General features: G+C 32.8%; 1 protein-coding gene across 1 annotated transcript in view; it reads left to right on the plus strand.

The window, feature by feature from the left end:
* Positions 1-617: 617 nt before the first annotated feature.
* Positions 618-9,337, plus strand: part of LOC111085184 — a 43,478-nt gene continuing 34,758 nt past the window's right edge. The window contains exon 1 of the mRNA XM_022382659.1: positions 618-688. The gene's annotated coding sequence lies outside the window, so the exon portion shown is untranslated. The remainder of the gene's footprint in view (positions 689-9,337) is intronic.

Genomic DNA, 9,337 nt, shown 5'->3' on the forward strand with positions numbered 1-9,337 from the left:
GTCATGAAAAGCGATTATTCTGTTATAAAAAAAAATATATTTAACATTTTTGACACTTTAATCCGAAGAGAAATGCAAAAAGTCTGTGATAACAAAACTTTAATGTTAACAAGAAAGTATATTCGTCTGAAGTATTTACAAATCACAATATATGTTTTTGTATATATATATTAAACAGAATCACAGAAAAGCAACAAAGTTAACCAGGAGTGAATGTAAATTCTTACACGCTATGTCTCGTGAAGTACGGCTTAATTTTGGCAATTTGATAAAAATTTATACATTCTGACCTAGTGAACTTGTTTAAAGAAAATATTTATATTTTAAGTAAGAGTTTTTTTATTGTTGAATTAGAAGATCAACATTGTTTTACATGTTTTAAATGTTTGTCAAGCAGCACACAAGTTTGAGCCTCAATAATGTTTGTGCTAAGTCTGTTCGGTATCACTTTACCCAGAACCACTCTGAGAAACGACTCTGTCTAAAAGTTTACAGGAAAAGGTTGCCCTCTAGTATCGAAGGATCTCACGGTTCTCGCTTCCTAGAGGGCGCAGAATCCACGTTACCAAGGTACTGTGAACATATAACGTTCGCGTTGCCTGTTTACAAGACTCTTACAGATATTCGTTACAACCAAATGCTCTGCTTCTCAAGATCACTTGTTTCTTGAACCGATTATCCACATAAGGTAGGTCTGAATTTAATGTAGCTTATGGATTTACAGCATAACAATTCCTTTTACATATAATAAAGGAATCGTTTGTTTAGAGCTAGTATTCTTCTCAAATTACGAAATACATTTAGATTTTAATTTCATTTAAGAGTGAAATTTAAGCGCATGTTCCCACTATTGATTCGTGGTGTTGATGAAATAAAATGAAGAGATAAATCCTTTTCTTTTTTTTTTACTAAGACAACTTCCCGAGCTTCTCGCATAGGTTAATATGTGCATGAGATATCTAAGTTCCTAATACCGAAATATAGTTTAGGTAAATTTAATATCATCATACCTTTAACTATCTATCCTAAATTCAGGCACAAAATACACATTGTCTTAAGTAGTTTTCACGGCTTTACAACAAGTGGATCATTAGATATCTATTTAGTACTAAAAAGATAACTTTCCCTTGGTTAACTTTGTTAAAGCCTATTCATTTTGAGAGAGGTTATTGAAATTATTGATTTTGAACTTTGTTCCTTGCATTATTTAACTGATATTGTGGAAGGCACTATTTTTAACATGTTGATATCCTGTAGTATAACAATATTTAGAGTATACTAGCAGAAATACCCGCCCTCCGGGCAGGTATAATTGCTGGTTCCTGTGGAGGTCTATTGGGCCTGCGGCCTTTTCTGGAATTGTCTGACAGTTCTACAACAATGTAGTCATACTTGACATTCAATAATGTTCACCATTCACGAGAAAAATGATTTTATTGAAAATTTAGTTTAAACATGAGCTATCTTCACAGCATTACATCTCAGAGTAGATTGTATTGAAGTAGTTCTTTGTAGACGCAGTTATTAATGAAAGTGCCTTGCTTTTCTGTTGCAACACTCATGAAATTTTATTTAAAAAACAAATAATTTTTTTAGTTTGTTTTCTGATTGTTTTTATTTGAAACTTACTCCTTTTTTGTAATTCTTATTGGTTAAATCTGAAACATCATTTTTTGAAAATTTCAATTGTTTTATTTATTGCTCAGCTATAAAAATACTGCCTAGTTATAAAAATATTACCCAGTTATGACTGATGATGATCGGTGCGGTAGTTTCCGAGATCCGAGTTTTGGACGTATACATCGCAAGCTCCATTGTAATAAGATAATAAAAATGAAAATATGTGAAAAACATTATCCTGTAGTATTATAACACAGAAAAGGTATTCTTCTGTGGCCAATAATGTGAAAAGCATTATCTGACGTCATAACAATTTCAAATATACACTGTTTTGTAGCTCATTAAACAATAAAGTATTTGAATGCTTAAAAAAATTGCCTTTAAAAACACTATTTTTAACATTAATACTATTGTACACGCTTTTTACTGTATGATTTCGATCTACTTGCTATATGCCCTGTTATTATTTAACAGACTCAGTAACCATTCTAATTTAAATCCATTTGAAGAAAAATTATCAAATAATACGTTTCACTTACCTGAAAAAAACAAAACAAACAAACTGTAATGCTTTTAAAATTTTAAATCTCTAATAATCAGATTGTTTTCAAAAATAAAACAAATAATACAAACAAATATAGATAATTCCGACGAGTTGCCGATTTTAAGACAAACTGTTGTTTAGTTTTTGATGACCCAAATTGTATAGATAATTCAAACTTCACTAACAGTTAATATGCCTGGACTACGAATTTGAGGATTCGTGGTTCGTGACCCGATGTTGCAAAAACGCAGTATGCACTTTGAGTCAGCCGTTAGAGTAACGCTCAAATTCCACTGATTGATCAGACAAGAGTAGACCATAATTTGGCGGTGGATACTATTAACTAGTTGCCATCCTTCTAGTTTACCAGTTCACAATTCGGGAAGATTAGCGTAAGTAGCTGTAGTATAGATTGTGTAGCGAAAAATTCCAAAACAAACAAACGTTTAGTCATATTGATAATCATATTACCATAAACAGTTAAAGATATTCGAAGTATTTACACTATCGTAGCCAGAATAAAAGAGATTATTAACCTCTATTTACTTATTTCAGTCCTTAGATATTCTATTAGACTAAAAAACCGTTTCATCACTGTAGTATATGACAAACACAGAACACAGAGACTATGATTTTCGAGGGTTACCTTCTTCAAAATCTAAATTACCTGAGACGATTGAATGAATATATCAGTTTTCCAGTTGTCTAGGTTTTTAATTAGTTAAAAACTTCTCTTTAGTAGATTATTTCATTAAAATCGTCATTACTAGAAGAAGACCTGCACTTATTTTAAAATTTGACTTAAATTACTACCTATTTCTGTACTGATAAAAGAAGGTAAGTTTCTAATTTCAGCCTTCTCGTGTTAAATAAGGATGTACGTAGCACAAATGTTTGTCACGTTTTGTTATTATATAAATTTATATTTTTATTTCTGTCAATTTTGCAAGCTCATAACACAGTTGCTGTACCTTAATGTGGTAATTCTGGAGTTGAGAACGTGTCAGTAGGCCTCATATGACAGTAGAATAAGTTATGCTATTTACTTTTTACTTCCATTAAAAGATTCAAACCAGACAAGACACGATTAACTTCGCGATAGAGAGTCTTTCCATAATGTTTTGATGTCTTTTTTTTAGATAAATAAAGATTAATACTAACGTAGAAGATTGGATGTCTGTTCGTTAATGTACTTGTAGCTGTTTCAAACACTAGTCCTTATGGTATTTGTCTTTTAACCCAACATTCTTCTTAATACTTAGGTATGAATTATTGTTTTCCCCTAGAGCAACTGGCAGTTGGTTGGCATTGAGTGTAGATCCATTTCTTAGGAGGCTAAGAGATATTCATTTTTTACATCCCACTCTTCTGTTCTATAAAACACTTTGTCCATGAGATGCATGTTTACAATGTTAGTAAATATAGTTTTGAACTGGTAATCTTTACTTGTGTAAACTACTGATCAGCAAATCACGTAACAACGGACACAAAGTCGCGGTGGGATAAAATGTATCAGAACTACTACTTTTGGACGTTAGTTGGCGTTATGTAGGTGGTGTGATGATAATTGATCGTTTTTAGGGGAAGCACGTCACAGCCTTTACAGACGCAAAATAATTTTACATTCAGATAATAAGGATGGGTTCAGATCGGAGTTTTAGGATTTCCAAGGCGTTTAATTGTATTTAATTGCATTGAAAAAAGGAACATATATCAACTTGGGTTTCCAGGACCTTCCAGAAACAGACCTTTAATAATTCGTACCCCAGCCGTAACACTGAAAGTCTGATGTTTTGTAACTGGTAAGAATTCCAAAATATAAGAGTTAGAGGGAAAAAACCGCCCATGTACTCCATGCAATCACATGCAACATAATCAAGAAGTCTTTCCATCTGGAAAAGCGAAACAAGTCACGTGAACACAAGTTGTTTTTATGATGTATTTGTTCCACCGTCACATACCTCAGGCAGCTAGAAAAAAAAAGAAACGGATATTCGTACTATTTCATACGAAAGCATATCAGTAAAGTCTATAGCTTCTGTGCGATCGAGTTGTTGAAATGGGCACTAGAATACTTTCGTCTTCGTACATCTTGGAAATAATGGTGTTCTTTTGACATGATGGAACCTTTTGCAATATAAACTATGCCGCAAGAATATTGTAAATATTACATTCCTCATGTAGAGCATGGCTGAATGTGGAGACATGGACTGTAACGAGGTGGTGAGGTTCCAAAATCATTTTAATACACCGTACTCAACCACTGTATATATAGATATATATATATGTGTGTGTGTTATTGAAAGGTATGTCGGTAGTGTTTGTCCTTATCGTATATTGTGATAATCAAATTAAATTAATGTTATTCCAAATATATATTACATTGTCGCGTGCATATTATATGGTTAATAAACCATATGTGAGAATAAATCAAGGAAAACTCTACATTTACTTATACACTAAACATTTTATAAAATGAGTAAAACCTATTTTCAGTAAGTGCACTACAGTCACTAGTTTTTATAACTTGTACAGCTGGTAAAACCCAACCTCTATTTTCTCGTAAGCTTCGTTATAAACATAAATTAGTGACAGCAGGGTAGTGCAAAAACTAAGTATATATATATGTATATCGTGTGAAATAATCAATTATCTGTTAAAAGAATTGAAAAATTAGAGATACAAACCTAAATCTTGAATGCGTCTGAAACTGGAATATATATTCTTGTTTATAGGCAATAATTATTGTATTTAGAATTACACGATGACACTGGTGAATGCTTTAGAAACGGTTAAATTATAATTCCAAGTGTCATCTACTAGAGAAATGAGGTTGAGAAGTGGACACCTAAATCTTGGAAAGTTTTCAGCGAAATAGTTCTAGTTTAAGACTTGATTGTTCTTTAATGGAAATCTTTTGAAGTTATTAATAGCGCTTTCTATTTTCTACTTTAATTTTTTTTGCAAGGATTTTTAAACAATTTTTTAAAGATAAACTAAAATAATGCCGTACGTGTCGACGCTTCATCCGTGTGAGCAGTGCTGTGTAAAGCTCCAAGAAAAATGAATTAATGAAGTGTAATGTGAAAATCCACAAAGAATGGTGTTTATAAGGACATAGTTTCAAACAATGTGATTGTAATTCAAGTTTTTAAGAATATTTTCACTCGTGAGTCTTACGACGATAACAAGTGAATTTCTTTTTATGAATTAATTACCTTTTGTAACTTACTTGGATATATTTCACGAGTGGAGTATAGTATTTTACTTGTATTTCTCAACTACTATCCTTTTGAAGTAACTAAGTGTTACACTACTCAACAAATCAGCCTAAAGATTAGAAAGATTTAATAATAATATGTAATTTTCCTTACCTGTAGCTTTTAGACAGAGTGGGCGTTAGAAAACACCACACCGTAGAAAGTTGTTTAATTGCATTAATTATGATTTTATTCAAAACAGATATACTCCACAAATTTAATCCACCAATGAGCGATCTACGTAAACTGACATGAAATATTTGGCTTATTTAACTATTATTTTAAAGTTGATTGTTAAAAAAAATATATTTTGCTGCTATTCTTCTGCCCCCCCCCCCCCAGTTGCACAGCGGCATGTCTGCCGACTTACGACGCTAGAAACCGGGTTTCGATAAACGTGGTGGGTAGAGCACAGATAGCCCATTGTGTAGCTTTGTGCTTAATTATAAACAAACAAACAAACAAGCTATTCTTCTGAAAATTCACTTCTTGTTCGAATTCGTTCTTCTTCAGCCTTTTAATTGAGCATTTTGTTTACAATGAATTTGTGTCTGCTAGAAGTGTAAACTTCTAAATGGATAAAATAAGTTTACAATTAATGTATATATACATGTAAAGAGTGAAGTAAAAACGAATCTTGACCTGAGGTATTTTAGTGCCTTGATAAACCTTCTGTACTTGCAGAAGTTACGAATTGCTAAAATCCACACACAATAAGTGTTTCTGTAAATAAAACAGTTTTATTGCAGCTTTTATGGATCCAGGAAGACAAGCTAGTTAACATTGTTGTGGCATGGCCAGGTGATTAGTGTGCTTGACTCGCAATCTGAGTCTGCGGGTTCGAATCCTTGTCCCACCAAACAAGAGGGAGTTATAATGTTACGGTAAATCCTACTATTCGTTGGTAAAAGAGTAGCCCAAGAGTTGGGGGTGGTGATGACTAGCAGCCTTCCCTCTAGTCTTTCACTGCTAAAGTAGGGACGGCTAGCGCAGATAGTCCTGGTGTAGCTTTACGCGAAATTCAAAAACAAACAAACAAACATTGTACGTCTTGGAGAGCAGCACACCACACATTAAAACTTGAATAATACTAATGTTGAAAATGTTTGGAAAGTTACAAATGTTAGTATAATTTAATAAGACGGCTTCCATTTAGTGTTCTTTGCATATCAACGATTTATAGCTAAGATTTCAAAAATAAATGAACAGAAATTTCAAGTGAAAAAATTAAATGATTAAGAAACTGGTATAAATTTTTTTTCAGAATAGTCAAGACGATTTTAGGATAATAATTACTAGATGGACAAACCTAGCTTCATTATTTATTTAGTACTGAACAGTAACAATACCCCGGTTCATGCTAATAATAATTAATTCCGTCGCACATTGATTGACATCTTTGTAATTAAGTAAGCCACAACATTTAAGAGTTCATGAGAACCAGAAATATCGTCCAATCTCTGTGATAAACACTACCAATAACGGCACATAAATCATCAATTTACTTGATAAACACGTGACTTTATTTACACGTACAGATGTTACTATCAATATAATAAATATATCCGCGCATCTCTTAGTAAATCTTCGGTCATAGATCTTCTATTAACATAAACAAGAACTTCAAGTTGCCCAATATTTCGGCCAGACTGGGAGACCTGTCAAAAACACTGTGCTCTTAGGCTTAGAAACTGGGGTTAATATTTGACTAGCCTGTGGGGCCAAATCTGTGTAAAGAGAGATTAAGGAAATCTATCACGCTATTCCTTGAATACTACCAATTTTTATGATATTAATCTTGGTTCTTGTATCAATGATCTTCACCTTTAGGTCATTTTCTGACATTATCAGATAAGTTTATATGTTTATTTGTCTAAAACAAAATATAGAAAATCACTCAGTTGTGTGTTATTTCTATTTAGAAGTTTCTGGTTTTGCTTTTAACTTTAACTTTGTATTCTTACATTTTCATCAGTTATGCATTTTTAATTTTCACCCACTTTCACTACACGCTCTGAGACATGTTTTGGTTAGAGGGTTTGCTTAAAATGTCTTTTTATTGTTTCCTTTATAATAATCTCCCTTCTTAACTAATTCATTCGTTTCTCATAGTTCGCATATCTGTTTTTAGCCATATTTATGCGAGGCTGGAAAGTAATGTCACACCTTATAATTTTTTTTTAGAAACCAGTGTTAACACATTTGATGGTTTTTTATTGTTTGTTAACTTTTTTATTCGTTTGACATGTCTGACTAGAAATAACGTAATACTAGCAGGTAACTAACGTAGTGCAAATGCATTCGAATTCGTTAATCAGTTATAAAGGTTATAAAAGTCAAATTCACATAATTTAAGGTTCGGATATATTAACTGTTTCATAAAAATGTAATAAGTGAATACCTTTGTGAATTAGACAGTAATTAACTTTCATTCGATTGATACTTAAGTCCACCACAGTAGCACATATCGTAGTAATGAAGTAATCACGACATACAATGCTCGAGTTAACACAAGATGTTGAAAACTCAAATTGAAATTTTGGCAAATAAAACTAAAAAGTAAATAGGTCGTCAACATGTCAATTGAGATGCATATTTGTGGAAATTATCCCTAGAAAATGTTTACATACACATATATCTAGATTTTAGTGTCACAAACAGCCAATATCGTGTGTACAGACAATAAATATGTTCAACTACAAGAACTTTGTTTCTTTGTTATGAATTTCGCGAAAAGCTACACGAGGGCTATCTGCGATAACCGTTCCTAATTTAGCAGAGTAAGACTAGAGAGAGGGCAGCTAGTCATCACCACCCACCACCAGCTCTTGGGTTACTCTTTTACCAACGAATAGTGGGATTGATTGTAACATTATAAAGCCCCCACGGGTGAAAGGGCGAGAAAATATTTGGTGGGACGAGGATTCGAACCCGCGACCCTCAGATTGCGAGTCGAGCGCCCTAATCAACTGGCCATGCCAAGCCTCTACAAGAGGTAACGAGTAAAATTGCCAAGTAATACAATAGTTATACTTCGTATTTTGTTAAGAAAAATTTCGCAAAAGCGCACTCCGCTCCTTAGGGCTTTGAGGGAGTTATTAGAATGACAGTCAACTCCCACTTTTCAGTGAGGCATATGTAGCCCAAGAGTTGTCTGTGGTTGCTTCTGATTACCTGCTTACCCTCTAATCTATTCAGTTCAGAATCAGGGATGGCTATGTGGAAATACCCTTTGTGTAGCTTCACTTGAAAAATATACAAAAAACAATTAATGACATTCTGTTATTGAATTTCGTCATCAAATAATTTTTTACAACTCCGTGTTTGTTCATACTTATTAATGTATATCTATGGCACAAATTATTGACTACTTGTAGAAGCAATATCATTGGTCAGTTGTAACGAATTTGTTATCATATATTTATTTTAATATCGACGTTTGTTTAGATTAAATTTATATTTAGAAAGATACATAGCTTATACTATTAAATATATATTGCGAAATTCCCGCTTATTCTTCAAAGTTGTAGAAGATTCTCGAGAGTAAGAATCAACAATATATGTATGTACGTAAATGCTTAAATGTAGCGTTGTATTGTTACGTAATCTGAATTTTCTAGAAAGCCTCCACACGACTATAAATATAACCAACGCGACACGCCAAAAAAAGGAGTATCTATTATTAGTTTGCTATAGTCAGTGTGCTATAAACTTCGGAAGCTATAATTGTGATTGTTATAACGCGTATCTATCGGAAAACTTCAGATATTTGACCAGGAGCATTTACAAAGTTTGAACATTACAACACATTTAACTTCAGTGGATTCTCAACGGACATTAGTATTTTCACGAAAACATTATATAACGTAACAGTGGAAAACTCGGCGTGTGGGGCTGGGAAATAAAGAAGGAC

This window comes from Limulus polyphemus, unplaced genomic scaffold (genome assembly GCF_000517525.1).
Source record: "Limulus polyphemus unplaced genomic scaffold, Limulus_polyphemus-2.1.2 Scaffold266, whole genome shotgun sequence".
NCBI lineage: Eukaryota > Metazoa > Arthropoda > Merostomata > Xiphosura > Limulidae > Limulus > Limulus polyphemus.